This window comes from Trichosurus vulpecula, chromosome 9, assembly GCF_011100635.1.
Source record: "Trichosurus vulpecula isolate mTriVul1 chromosome 9, mTriVul1.pri, whole genome shotgun sequence".
NCBI classification, from domain to species: domain Eukaryota; kingdom Metazoa; phylum Chordata; class Mammalia; order Diprotodontia; family Phalangeridae; genus Trichosurus; species Trichosurus vulpecula.
Genome location: NC_050581.1, coordinates 72,078,561 through 72,094,304, shown reverse-complemented (window position 1 = coordinate 72,094,304; position 15,744 = coordinate 72,078,561). Strand labels below are relative to the sequence as shown.

General features: G+C 40.7%; 1 protein-coding gene across 1 annotated transcript in view; it reads left to right on the top strand.

The window, feature by feature from the left end:
• LMF1 (lipase maturation factor 1) overlaps nucleotides 1-15,744 on the top strand; it is a 737,441-nt gene that overhangs the window by 708,987 nt on the left and 12,710 nt on the right. The gene's annotated exons all lie outside the window — the stretch shown is intronic.

Here is a 15,744-nt window from a genome sequence, read left to right as displayed (position 1 = left end):
TCCATAGGAAGGTTTTCCTGACTTCAAACTGAAATCTGTCTCTTTACAACATCTACCCGTTGCTCCTGGTTCTCCCCTGTTGGGGCCAAATAGAACGAGTCTCATCCTCCTGTATGACAGGCCTTCAAAACTTGAAGAGAGAATTTTGCCAGAAAACTCATGTCTGCATCATAATTCAACAACTCTACCATCAGTCCCGGAGTAATTTAAGTGATTTAGAGCACCTCTTGTTGAAAACACTCAAGAGTATGAGCTCATTGCCCATCCACCTTAATGAAATAAATCTTATCGCTTCATAGGCTGTAGAACTGGAATGGATACTAGAGATCACATAGTCCCAGACCTTCCATTTTACATATGAGGAAAAAGGAACCCAGAGAGTAGAGGATACTCACCCAAAGTCACACATTTAAGTGCCAGAACTCAAAGCCAAGTCCAAACCCATCATTTTTATATCAGCATTTTTCTCATTTCACCCTCACAACAACCGTGTGAGGTAGGAGCTATTATTAATTATCCTCATGTTGTAGATGGGAAAGCTGAGGCTGACTTGCCCAGGGTCCCATGGCCAGTAAGTGTCTGAGATTTGGATTCCAACTGGGGTCTTCCTGACTCCAAGTGCAGCACTCCGTCAGCTGCCTCTGTCCGTCTTCTCTCTCCCTAGCTGCCTCTTACTTTGCCTCTACTGCAGTGACCAGAGAGTCTGACTCCTTTATCATGGGACTGGCAGACAGCAGAGTATCAGCTCATCGAGGGGGAAGGATTGTCTCACTATTGTCTTTTCCTCCCAGCATCAAGGAAAGTGTTTGGCACACAAGTACTCAATAAATGCTCATTGAGTTGAAATGTTTGTTGAGTTGGATCTCTTCCCTTGGACAGGAGACTTTAAAGATAAAAACTGAAGAAGGCAGTATAGTAGAGTGGTCTCTACCTACCCAGTAATGAGGTCCAGGAGGCTCACCATATAGTGACTTTTTGGCAGGACCTGAGGTAATGAAGCCAACCATTTGATACCAACACACTCTGAACTAGGACTCACGAGACTCGAGTTCAAGTTTAGATCCTGCCATTAAACACTGTGTACATCGTACAATGGAAAGGGCCTGGGTTTGGTGTCAGAGGGATGTAGGTTCAAATCCTAGGATACCCCTGTGGCCTTGGCCCAACTTCTCTGGCTCTCACTTTCCTCATCTGTAAAATAAGGACGGCCTTGGATTTGATGCCTCTGAGGCCACGTCCAGCTCTAAATCTGTGCTTCTATGACTTTGAGCAAGTTTCTCTCCCTGAGCCTTGGAGTCTTCAGAACCCCTTCTGGTTCTAACATTCTGTTGGCCTTTGATTCTCTCTGATCACTTGCCTCGTAGTTAAGGGTCATTTGATCCCGATGTCAGGAAAAAATACGCAGCCAAGGGTACTGGTGCCAGTGTTTATTCCAGTTGTATATGTCCTCAGGCTCTCCTTTCCCATGAGATTAGCAGAGTTCAGTGGTTTATTAGTCCTACAGGAAATAAGTTTGATAATGACAATTAACATCAATTACCCACACAGGAAGCAATGTCTAGGAGGTGGGATTGCTGCTATGTGGTGATTAATGCTTTCTATCTTATCCTTTACTTCCCAGCAGAAAAAGATGTCAAAGGAAAGGTGGACTGTTAAAAGCACAGTAAAGAAAGAACAATTAGCAGATTCACAAATTGTTTTGGTATGCAGTTTCTATTCCAAAGAGTAATACTTAAGTACAGGATTTGGTCACTTTTACTTACTGCTAGTAAATGAAAATGTGTTTGGGTTTCACCAATCTTGTGTTTCATATCAAGAAACCCAGTTCAGCACATATATTTTCCTGTGCTAACAGCTCTGAAAGAGGCAAAATTCTTTATTTTAACAAATAATTTGTCTTGGGAATAGCCAACCAGAAGCACAATTAATTATTTTACAAATTATTCTTTCCTTACTGCCCATATTAACCAACATTTGGACTTCAGCCATATTGTAGGTACCATAACTTCACAATGAGAGTTTGTTTGGGTCAGCCTGGAATAATCACCCCGCCCCGGTCCTCTCCTCCCATTGCAATCCTGCCAGTCATTCAAAGCCTAATTCAAATCCCACTTCCTCCATGAAGCCTTCCATGTTCTTCCTAGTAGAAAATTAGAAAAGTCCAGCGCCTTGGACTTCACATACCACTTTTTATGCATTTATCTATTTTGTGTTATAATTATTGGTTTATGTGTCACAAGCCTCCTAGTAGAGTTTGAGTTCCATGAGCATAGGAAATGTGTTTTATTCTATGCTAGCATGTGGTACAGGGCCCTTCAAGTAGTAAGTGCTGAGTAAATCAAATTAATGAATGATCTGTGAAGTCAAAATGATCAGTGAGACACATAAAGTCATTCCATATCATTACTTTACCTCCTCATTGATGAACCAACTATGGCTTTGTTCTGTTGAATTCTTGAATGTGTATCAGTCAGTCACTAAGCATTTATTAAGTGCCTACTATGTGCCAGGAACCAGGTTAGGGATACAAAGACAGGCAAAAGACCATCCCTGCCCTCAAGGAAACCAGCAATCAAAAATGTACAAACAGGCTCTCTTCCCCTGTGTTTCATAAAGAAAATGACAACCGTTTCACACAACATGCCCTTCTCTTCCCTCCTTTGCCAGGCAGTCAGGTCCTACAGCCCACAGGCCTGTGATACATAGTGTATAATCCATTGCCAAGAGACTCACAAACAAAACCAAAGCCCATAAATTCCCGTTTATTGTTGAAACTGCATTATTGGCTAATATTGTACTTTGTTGAGTTCTCCAATCAGGAGATCTGTTACACCTGGATAATGACATGCTGGCTGAAATCCAAGTGGATTCTTGCAGGCCTTCTATTAATTATTTCTAGAAAAGCCACTCTGGGATATGTCAGCAATGTCCCTTGCCGATGAAGGATACAACTTTAATAATGTTTACCTGATTAGCTTGGCCTGCGTTATTTAGACAAATAGGGCATTGAGGATTGATGCTGGTCTCCCAGAACACCAATGTGCTGTAGGGAATAGGCTTCCCTGGCAGTTCTGTGAACTGAATGATATCATAAAAAGATTTCAGCTACGTCCATAGCATCCTAGAGCTCAGTACCTCTATCCTTATGTCGTAACTAGAAGGGACCATAGAACTCATCTAATCCAATTCCTTCCCTTTATAGATAAGGAAACCAAGTGCAGGGAAAAGAAGGGACTTGCCCACAGAGGTAAAAAAGGTAAATAGCATAGTCAGGATTCAAACTCAGGTTTTTCCACTGCGAATCCACTACTCTTTCCACTGCTTATGCTGGCTTCTCTGGAATCTGCAAAGCATACAACAGTCCTGTGACCTCAAGGCAACAGCAGCCATCTGATGTCACTTTCTGGCACCCTTTTGATTTTTGTGGCCTTGTTTCCTGAGGTTCTTATCTTGGAGGGGTAGAATTTAAGTGTCCCTGACCCCTTTTCCCAGTGGGTGGTACTACTCACCAGGCTTCAGAGTCCTCACCTCAGGCTCATTATCTGATAGATGTTGGTAGAAACTGAAAGACTGAATGCAAACCAGGCTTAATCCTGACACTACATCTTAGACACCTGAAAGAACCAAGGGGCTCTATATTCATAGAAATCCTTAAAAGTAGCTTATCAGCAAAGACATTCCCAGGGCATCCCCTGGAAGGTTTGGGAGCTGGAGGCTAAGCACCATAGTTTGGAAGCTGTAATGGGAACCTTCCATTTACTCATGTGCTAGGAGATATCTCCAGGAAATCCTCAGCATTTCCTCAAGGACCATCAAATCTCACTGTGTCCATAATACTCTCTTCCGCATTATGTCTATACATGTTGATGCAGAAGATCCACTTCAGCTAAACCCTTGATTGGGAGGAAATACCAACTCTTCCTGAAGATCATTAATACCTAACACCACCCATGTCTGTGCTTTTCATAGGGGAAACTATACAGAACTCCTTTTCTTCCCTCCATATATAGGTGCAAGTATCTTCTAAGTGTTACAGAGCAAGAACTAGAAATCTCTTTGTTTCTTAATTAATAAAGAGCAAGGTGGCCCCTCCCAAAACTTTAGTTAGAAAACCCAGAGTTAAAGCCATGGTGTAAGGTTTTTATTCACATACCAAATATTTGGTGAGTGGCTACAGTCTGTGGTATGCCATGATAGGTTATACCAAGGAAAATACAACAATGTATAAGACATAATCTCTATATTTAGGTGACCCACAGTCTAATAGAGGGAATAAAATGAGTATATAAATAATACAAAGGAGATGATGATGAATATCATAAGAAAGGGACGGTGTGTTTTATTTACTATTGTAGGGAAAGGAAGAATCACTTCCAGCTGTAGAAATCAGAGAAAGCTTCCTTGACAGGGGGCATCTGAGTGGGTCTTCAAGGATGGGTAGGATTTTTTTCAGGTAGATATATGAATGGAGAAGAAGGCATACAGGAGGAGGGAACTGTCTGAGCAAAGGCAAGACAAAGCAAATAGTCCATTGTGGCTGGAGGGAATGTGGGAGATGAGGCCAGAAAAGAAGAATGGGACCAAACCGTGGATGGGTATAGAGGGTGATACTGAGAGAGACTTTGAATACTTGGGTTTGATTCAGTGATGAAGATGATGATAAATGGTGAAGGTACCTCACGTCTGTTAAATACTTTTTCAATTTGTAAATTCCTAAGCATATATCATGTCTTTTGATCCCCACAACAGCTGTGTAATGTAAATAGAGCAAATATAATTGTACCTACTTTATGTAGATAAGGAAACTGAGTCTCAAAGGGATAAGTTGCCATGTCAAGTCTCAGAACTATGACACAAACATACCTCTTGTAATTCCAAATTTGTTGCTCTTTGCCTGTGACCATGCTCCCATAGGTAGGGAATCATTGCATGTTTTTGAGAAATGGAATTAATAGTGTGGTGAGTCCTGTGCATTGGGAAGATGCCTATTAGTTGGGATGTGTTATGTGGAAGGTTCTTTACTATCTTAGTCTGCTTTTCCAGCCTAATCTCCCATCATTCTCCTATATATTTTCCATTGTTATTTACTAATATTATTAATAATGTAGCTTGAATAAAGGTATAGATACACAAGCTCATTGTGCTTTGAAAATGACACAAAAATAATAGAGATAGCTGAGACAATGGAGGATTATCTGGATCCGAAAAGATCTTGACAGCCTGGAATATAGGGCTGAATCTAATAAGGTGAAACTCAAAAGGGATAAAAGCAAAATCTTACATTTGGGATCAAATAATCAACTTCAGATGTCCAGTATGTAGATAGCAGTTGTTCTGAAAAAGACCTGGGGGTTTTAGTGGTCTGCAAGCTCTATATGAGTCAGCAGTGTGGTATGGCAGCCAAAAAGGCAAATATAACCTTGGGCTACATGCATAAGAATGGCACAATTGCAAAGCATAGGGAGCTAGTCATCCCATTGTATTCTGCCCTTGTCAAACATCATCTGGAGTGCTGTGTAGAGTTCTGGTGCTGTGGTGTAAGAACATTAATAAGCTAGAGCCTCCAGAAGAGGGTAACCAAAATGGTGAAGGACCTTGAGACCATGTCATATAGGGATCTGTTGAGAGACCTAAGTTTGATTAGCATAGAGAAGACTCAAAGGGTCAGGGGTGAAAGGGATGAGAATACAGCTGTCTAAAAGCATTTGGAGGAGTTATTAAACTTGGGGTGAGGAAGGTTGGTCCCAAGGGACAGAACCAGGGATAAAGAAGCCAATTTAGGCTTGATGTCAGGGAAAACTTCCCAACAATTAGAGCTACAAAAATGTAGTAGAATGCCTCAAGAAGAGGTGGTCCTACTCAGCGAAAGTCTTCTAGCAGAGGTTGGATGATCACTTCTCAGGTATGTGACAGGAGAGACTCTTGTCAATGGGTCAGACTAAATGCAGATGGAGGTTCCTTCCAGCTCTAGAATTTTATACTTCTGCAAGTCTTTGGAATAATGAATATAGGTCCAGCCTTGGGTTCAAATTTTTGCTTCTGACATATACTAGCTATGAGACCATGGGCACATTACTTAACTTCTAAGTGTCTCTTAGATCACTCTCTAAGGGGTGTGTGTGTGTGTGTGTGTGTGTGTGTGTAAATTTATATTTATATGTAAATGAGTTGCCAGTCTATGTTGATAGAGAGAGTATTCTCACCAGAAGTTGTATACACTGATAAAATCATAGGTCTAGACCAAAGAAAATATTATTAATAATAATCCAGTAATGTACAAAGGACATATTATTGGGGGAAAAACTAGTAGGAGGTCTCATGACATACTAGAAAAAGCACTGGATTTAGAGTCACTCCGCTATCTACTTTGTATGTGATCTGGGGCAAGTTACTTAATAAGGGGATGAGAGAGAGGAGGAAGAGAAAGGCTGGTGATAAGAGCCAGGTCTGAAGACCCAGGATTCTTAGAGTTAGCTCCTTTTTAATATTTTAATATTGTGACCACTGCTGAGTTCCCTGAAACCCTGAGCAATACCTGAAAAGGGTCAAGACTTCCAAGAAAGATTCTATAAAGGCAATGTCAACCATATGACCCACCCGTGGAGGCCATGTTTGTGACTCCATTCTTAGCCACCCTCCAGGTGAAGGTAGCAAATGTAGGTTTACTAAAGCATTAAGTTGGGAGGTAGTACAAGCAGAAAGTAAATTGCTTGAGAACCGGAACTGTTTTTCATTTTGTCTTTATAACCCCAACACCTAACACAGTGCCTCACTCATAAATACTTATTGGATTGGTTTAGATGAATGTGTGTGTGTGTGTGTGTGTGTGTGTGTGTGTGTGTGCAATGTGCGCATGTATGCGTGCAAAATGAAAAGAAAGGAATGCCATAACTGGTTACATAGGGCAGTGACTTCATGTTTAGCTTCATAATGATACTAGCATCAATGTTCTGTGTCTTAAGGCCCATGACTTAAGGCCCTTGTCCTATGAACACATTAGTCTGAGCTATCACAAAAGCATAAACTTAGGTCTGAAAGAAATGTTCAAGGTTGTCCAATCCAGTGTGGCCAAGGTGAAATTAAAACCCAGGTCCTTTGACTCCAAACTGGCTCATTCCACTTTCCCATGTTCAGTGTCATTTATCTCTAGCCCTGTCTTATCCAACTTTTCCTCCTGAACGCTAAGGCCAATGATGTGACCCTGTGATGAATTTCTCTGGCCTCACCTTGTACATTTGCTGAGGTGAGTCATCAAACATAACCTCTCCAAGAGCACATAGGTATATCTCAGGGAAAGCTGAGAATGAGGCCATTTGTGCAACCTAACTCTTAAAAATAACTTGTTGTTTTAAAAAAATAGATGATCTCACTGGTGTTGGGAACATTGGTGGTGCTCCTCCATCAATGAAAACTATAATCTATCTATGAGTCATGATTTGCCATGGCCAAAACTGATGGCCAAATATCTGATGATGGGCATCCCTGAACTTAGGGCTGCTCTTTGTATGGCAGGAGTCCAGGATGCCCTCCATATCACCCTGAGGCAGCAAAGGAAGATTTTAGTGGGGGACCTCCCAAGATAAGATAAAATCATCTAGAAGGGGCCTTATAACATCATTCAATCTGAGCCCCTCATTTTACAGAGAGAAAACTGAGGTACAAAAATAGGAGTTAGCTTTTCCAAAGTCAAGTAATGAGTCAAGCACACAGCTAGGACTAGAACCCTGACATATCTAGTCCAGCACAATTTCCACGTGACTATTTCTTGTAGCAGATAACTTTTCTTCAGGATTTTATCTCTAGCTAGGAATTACTATGGCCCACAGAGGATTGAGGTAAGATCCAGCCTTAACAAGATCATGAATTCTAGCCTTCCTGTACTCCCGATACCTTTTCATTAAGTGCTTTGTCAGCATCCCCAAGTCCCTGTCAGTATGCAATAGGACAGTAAGACCTATTTGAAATTATGACTCATGTGAGAAAGACATTTGTGATTTCACTGATAACAGATCTTACCTCTCTGTGACTTGGTAGATAAACATGTGGTTCTTGCTTGAAACCCATAAAAGTAGCTTTCCCAGAGTTGCACGGCTAGTGTCAAAGGTCACACGTGACCCAGGTCTTCCTGATTTCATTCTGTCATATGTGCCATGATGCCTCTCCTGCCTCTGATTTCAATGTGTAAAGCATGGTTTCTAATTTTGAAGCGAATTCTTAACAACTACAATTATCACACATAATACACTTAGTTTGTAAAACCACTACTGTTGTTTTTCAACAGACACTATATAAAACAAATCAGGAAATTGAGGGGAAAGCCTCTATTGAGCCTCACAATTCATACCACCGGCCTTCTATCCAGATAGTTAAGTACTGTTATTAACAGCAGTAGCTCCCACTTCTGTAGAACATGAGGATTTATAAAGCACTCCCCTCATTCCCAGCCTGTCAAGTAGATAAAGCAGATTTTCCCATTTTACTGTTAAGGAAACTGAGACTTAGAAAGCTTGTGTAGGTGGCCCAGGTCACGCAGCTGGTAAGGCCGGAGGTAAGGCCGGAGGTGTAATTCCAGCCAAGTCTGTGTGACTCTGCCTAGTGTGATCTTTCCATGATACCTTACTGCGATTACTTGGTTCAGGATGGTCCTCTTTCAGTAGCTAGCTAGAAAAATCTTTATTTCCCCCTCTTGATGTTCCTTTCTAAAAGGGGATTTTGGGACTTAATTATTTTCATTCCTTGCTAGACTAAATAATTAGGGGAAGGGACTGTTTTCCATAAGGATGTGAAGTTCCGACTTCATGGATTTTGTTCTGCTAATGGAAACTCTACACCTCAAATAGTCAAGGGACTTTCAAAATGAGTTAATGCCTCAAAATGAAATTTCTTAGGCTGATGTTTGTAGCTTTCTTTACATCTAAAAAAAAGTTAGTTTTTTTTCCAAGTGTGATAAACTTAAAATGAAAAACAGGTGACTGATTAAAAATGAGAACATTGTTGAATGTGCAGCTTAATTGGGTGTGATATTTATAGATGCTAAATGTGGCCAACACGGCTGTCCAGTGGATAATTCATAAAGCTATTACCCGTCACAGATTAAAACTATTACCATCTCCGCTTAAGAAGTGAGGCTATGCTTTAGAGTGTTGAGCCAGCAACAAAGAAAAACAAAGTTTATTTGATTTTTTTAAAGCCTTTACTTCCACCTAGACAATTATTGTGCATATGCATGTACACAGCATTTCTGCCCTTGTAAAAAGAGGATGCTAGAGGTGCTCAAGCTGTTGAAAGCTGGGACACTGATGACCAAAGCATTAGATTTGGAGTAAAAAGACCTGAGTTCAAATCTCAGTGCCTTAGAGATCTGTGCTTGGCCTTGTGCTGTTTAACATTGTTTTCAATGATGGGGTTAAAGGGAAAGGGTGCATTATCATTGGATTCTCAGATGATATGAAATTGAGAGGGACAGCTAACATACTGGAGGATAGAATAAGCATCCAAAAATATTTTGACAGGCTCTAGTACTGGGTTGGATTGAGTAAGACATAACTTAATGGGAGTAAATGTAAAATATGCATGGGTTCAAATAATCAACTTTATAACCATAGATGCAGACAACATGGTGAGACAGCAGTTTTTCTGAAAAAGATACGGAGGTTGTATCGGACTACAGCTCAATATGAATCAGCATTGTGACGGCTTCCAAGATTGAGATGGGGAGAGTCCTTCTGTTCCCTGCCCTGGACAGACCACATCAGGAGGGCTGTGTTCAGTTTGGGCAACAAAGTTTGAGGACATCGAAAACAGCAGAAAAGCATTCAGAGGGGAGTAACTAGCGTGGCAATGGCACCTGCGTCTTCGTCATGAGAAGATAAATGGAAGGAGATGAGGAAGGTTAGCTTGGAGAAGTCTCAGGAGGACCATGATGGCTGTCGTTAAGTATTTCAAAGGCCGCCATGTGGAAGAGACCTTGTTTTGTTTGTCCCCAAAGGGCCAAATGAAGAGAAATGAGTAGAAGCTGAAAAGTGGCAGTTTTAAGCTTGATATCATGGAAAACCCCCTAACCACTCGGGTTATCCAAAAGTGGAACGAGCTGCCTCAAGAAGTGGTCAGTTCCTCCTCAATGGAGGCCTTCCACAAGAGGCTGGATTACTGCCCTCTGGTGCCTGGTAGTTGGCGGTTCCTTTTTGGTGTGGGCAGGGCTGGCCAACATACCCCTGAGCTCCCTCCAGACTCAGAAAGTTGCTGTGGTTCTGTGATCTCTACTCTTCTGACTCGTCACTTCTGTGGCTTTGGGCCTGTCATTTAATGTCCCTGAGCCTTGTTTTCTCCATCTATCAATGAGGAGGGTAGAGGAGATGACCTCTAAGATCTCTGGCAGCTTGAAAGCCCTTGATCCCAAAAGCACGTGTGCAATGTATGCCACTTCCCAAGAGAATGTTAGCTTCTTCCAATTGACCCACGTCACAAATCCCTGCCCATTCCGCCCTGCATGGGCTGCTGGTCAGATTTCATGAAGCTCTTTGAAGTACCGAGCTGTGAGCTTCATGAGAGGGCAACAGTCTCTTAGCTAAATACTTCATCTCTTAAGAACAGATATCATCTAGAAAGCAATTTCTATTCATTCCTATGTCTTCCAATGAAAAGAGCTTCAAAATAAATGTCCTGTAGCATTCTGCTGATTCTAGTAGGGAGGGTGGAAGGGGAACTACAGGATTTTTATAGTTCTCTAGTACCTTATGGTTTGCAAAATGCTTTATTTCCAACACCCTGTGAGGCAGATGGAGGCAATGAATATCACCATTCTATGAATTTCACAGAAGAGAAGAGACTTGCCCACAAGTCACACGGCAGTATCAGAGCTAAGATTCAAATACAAGTCTCTTAACTGCCAGACCAACATCTTCCTCTATGATACTGTGCTGTCACGTCGGGAAGATTGTGGAAAACAGAAGAAAGCAGGGAGAGGTGGTTGGCTCAACACACAGGTGTGACCTCAGGCCCTGGGACTAGCTTCTGAGAGCTTTCTTATCTTCAAATCAGCCAAAATTTCTCTGGGAACAGATTCAGAAAAAAGAATCCTAAGATCATAGACGTAGAGCTAGACAGAATTCTAGAGGTCATCTAGTCCAGCCCCTCCATTTTAGGAGAAAACTGAGGTCCAGAGAAGGTAGGTGATTTTCCTAAGGTCACACAGGAAGTAGGCAGCAAACTCCATATTTGAATTTGAGTTTTCTGACTCGAAATGTAATGATCTTTGCAATAAGCCATGTTCAACTTACCATGTTAATAAATTCACACTTGTGTTTGCCATTCCCTAGGTTTAATGTGAGACCTGGGTTCTAATCCCCTTTCTGTTACTGATTGTTATTCTTCAGTGGTTTCAGTCACGTCCAACTCGACATAGCAGCAATACTAGAGTGGTTTGCCATTCCCCTCTCCAGCTCACCTTACAGATGAAGAAACGAGGCAAATGGGGTTAAGTAACTTGCCCAAGAGCATACAGTTAGTAAGTGTCTGAGGCTAGATTAGAACTCAAGTCTTCCTAACTCCAGGCCCAACCTCTATTAATAATCCTTGTATAAATCACAACCTTCTGAGTTTCTTCAATGAAAGGGATAGAAGAAGCGATGCCTGGAGTCTTTTATGGTTATTTGACTGCCTGACCTCATCAGGTTGCTGTGAGGCAGATACTAGATAAAGAGGCTCAGACAAGTGATTTTATTGGTGTAGGGAACTCCTGGGAGAAAAAACTCCCTGTACCAATGCAGACCAGCCCCTTCTCTGAAACTTCTAATCCTGGGGAGTTGACTGAGATACTAGGTGACTGCCTAGGGTCCCAGAACCAGTATGAGTCAGAGATGGGACTTGAACCCAGGTCTTCTGACTCTATCCATTATACCACACTGCCTCTCATAAGGAAAATGTTTTTTAAACCTTGAAGTACTATAGAAATGTGAGCTCTGTCATTCAGAATCTCTATTGGGGCAGCTAAGTGGTGCAGTGAGTAGAGCACCGGCCCTGGAGTCAGGAAGACTTGAGTTTAGATCCACCCTCAGACACTTGACACACTAGCTGTGTGACCTTGGGTGATTCACTTAACCCCAATTGCCTTGCCTCCCCCGCCTCCAAAAAAAGAGACAAAAACTGCTTAAAAAAATAAAAAAGAGTCTCTATTAATTATCTTCAGGATAAAATACAAATTCCTTGCCTGATACTGTTTGGATCCACACTGCCTTCATACCCTTATTTCATGTTATTCTCCTTCGAGCAGTCTGTATTCCAACCAAATGGACTCCTAGCTGGCCCCTGAGCTCTTTCTGCTTTCTCCTACCTGGAATGAACTACCTCTTCATCTCCATCTGTTAAAATCCTTTTTTTCCTTGAAGGCCCACCCAAGGAGCTTAGGGGTCTGCTGCCCCCGTCACTGTCATCCTTCTGCCTCTGAAGTTTTTTTTTTTTAATGGTGATTTGTTTGGATCTCTCCTTTACCCATCTTACCTTATACCATACTTGTGACTATGTTTCATCCTTTATTAACTTATAAGCTCCTTGGGCCCAGTGATAGTGTCTGATTTACCTTTGTATTTCCTACAGCTTTGCATGTGATAAGCACTGTTAAACGGGAAAACGTGGTGCCCTGAAGTGTTTTACATATACAAGTATGTACAATACATGGTAGAACATGAGAAGGGCAACAAAGGAATCAGGGGAGGCTCTTTAGGTGGACCTATTGTTTAAAGTGAATGTGCTAAGCCCTCAAGAAGATAACGTGGTTTAGATAACTTGAAGTCTGGGAGGGTGATAGGACACAGGTTGCAATAATAAACATTATGTGATAAGTGCACTAGTTAAGAGACAGATGCATTAGATAGAGCCTTGAAGTCATGAAGACCTGGGTTCAAGTTTGAGTCATGCTAGCTGTGCTTGTTGATTTTTTAAAATTATTGATATTTTTATCAATAATTATTATTTGTTTTTTATTCTGACTTTAATAAACACTTTAAAAATGAGCATTTCCATATATAAAGTTAAATAGAAAATTAAAGGATTGGGCATGAAACTGAATCTCTCTTAACATACAGTTTGCTTTTCCTTTTTGAGTATATAATAAATTCAGCATGTAACTTTCAAGGCTTTCCTGTTTATCCGTTTCCTCCTGGCCTTCCTTCTGTTCTCTTCTCTGCATTTTTTTTTAAATGACCCTCTTTCTTTTCTTTTTATTTTTCATTTTATTTTAATCAGTCCTATCACAATTCCCCCTTCCCCTCCCACTGCACCCCCCATTGAAAAAACAAAAAATGAAATACAAAACCCTTATAATAAATATGCATAGGCAAGCAAAATAAATTACTGCCTTGGCCATTCTAACAAGTTACACCTCATTGTATTCCTTGAGGCCATCACCTTTTGGACAGGAGGTAGGATTCTTCTAGAACAGAGGTTCCCAAACTTATTTGGCCTACCATCCCCTTTAAAAAAAAATTACTCAGCACCCCGCCCTGGAAACTTACTTTCTTTAACCCTTTAACGGGTTGGGTTTTTTTTTTTAATTTGTATCATTTCAAAAAAAAATAAAATATTTTTAAATGATACATCTTAAATGTAATAGTTTATTGTAAATTTGTGGATTTTTCCTGCATTGACATTTTGATGACACAATATTGTGTCATGTAACCGTATATGATCTTATTGTACACAAGTCATTACACGCGCATATTCTTGCTGATGCATGCTGAACTTCCTGACAATGCGTGATGCTTGCCTGCCAACACTTGTTTGTTAAGACCTGTCAGCGGACTTGACCCTTGATCAGTTTTAACTCGCATTTTGTGTGTTTATTTTGAAAATAATATAACCACTACTACTTTAACTCTGTTACGCAACAGATGAAACATGTATGAACGGTTTTTCAAAATTTTCTCCTCTTATTTCCTTATGCTTCCACTGCCACCTTAGTTTTATTCAACACCCCTCAATTGCACCTAAGGCTACTACTGCCGCCTAGGTCATTCCACACCCTCCACGGGGCAATATCACCCACTTTGGGAGCTTGTGTATCTAGAATCACGATTGGTCATTGAAGATGTTAGAGTTCTTTCTTTGATTGTCTTCACAATGTTTTGGTTATTGTATATACTATTCTCTTGGTTCTGCTCACTTCCTTCTGTACTAGTTCCTTCATATTGGCCTACAAGTACAAGCTGCTTGAATACTGCACCACCTGGGCATGGGCTGGGGTTCAAGCAGGGTTGCCTAGACATTGAGCTGACTAGGCACTGGTCGAGCCCTGTTTCCCACTCTGGCCCCAGCTAGCCAACACCAGGCATCTCTGTGGTCTTATCTCCTCTTCTAGGTGCTTGTTTATATACTGTTCCTCCTGCCTACCCTGACTTGTTTCTGCTCAGAGCCTTTGCAGGTTTCTGAAGGTCTCCTTGTGAAGTCTTGTACTAAATGGAGGAGCTCATACTAATTTCTCTGTGGTTTTCTTTATCATTGTTTCTTCTGGTACAATATTAGAGCTTTATGAGTGAAATAGTTTCTTCTAGGTCCTGACACCTCACCATCTTAGCCAGAAGTTCTCTTGTTGACATGAATAAGACACTTAATCTTTCAGTGACCCAAGTCAAATCTCTAAAATTATAAATTGACAATCAGTGAGAGAACACCTGCAAAGGAATTTCTTTATACTAATAAAATCATAGATCTTAGCCAAAAAAAATGCTAAAGCAGTCTGAGGAGAAAGCTCTATATTGAATGAGATCAAGGAAAGCTTCCCTAAGGAGGTAGCGTTTAGGTTGGGTTTTGAAGAACAGGTAGGGAAAAAAAATGACACACAACTTATTAAGTGATTCTTGTATATTTTTATTTATAAGGACTTTGTAGTCTCTTCTTATAAAGACACATATGTCTTTGTACATCAAACACTCCATCTCACACTTCAAAATTCATCCCGGTGATTGAGATTGGCCAAGTCATTTCTATTAAAGGCCCTTTCCTTACCTAGACTGGATAACTAGCACCACCAAGAATTCTCAAGGGAAATCAGGGAAATCTATCATCTATATTGACCTCACTAGCCTCCAGTACCTTATGCAAAATTTCTTGGCTGCAGCCTGGGCAATATTGGATTATCTGGATAACAGTTGTATCTTATGAAATTCTAGGTAAGTATATAAGCAGTGGCTGGTTACGAGTTATTTCAGTAACTATAGAACTGTAATTCAAGACCAAAGGCATACCACAAAGGAACTTCCAGTGTTATTTCAGCTCTAGTTGCCAAGTTTCCTCTTTTCCTATATACATTCCCTCAATTTTCCCTCTTGTCTTGCTGTTATAGATAGCATTTCTAGCATTGTGTTAAAAAGAATAGTTGGAAATCTTTATGGACATTATGGACATCTTTACTTTATCCCTGATCTTATTGAAATAGCCTCTAATTTATCAATATTACAATATTTCTGGCTCTTGGCTTTAGAATGATATTATTTACAATATTAAAGACAGCTTCATTTATTCCCATGCTTTTTAGGGTTTTTTTTTTTACAGAAATGAGTGTTGTATTATGTCAAAAGCTTTCTCTCCAATCATTGATAGAACATGGTTTTGATAATTTTTGTTATTAATATGGTCTATTATAGTTTTCCTTATACTGAACCAACCTTGCTGTAAATCCTACCTGTTCATGAAACTCAGAAACTAAGATAATGGGGAGACTCTGGCAACTGGGGTGCTTGGAAGAAAACC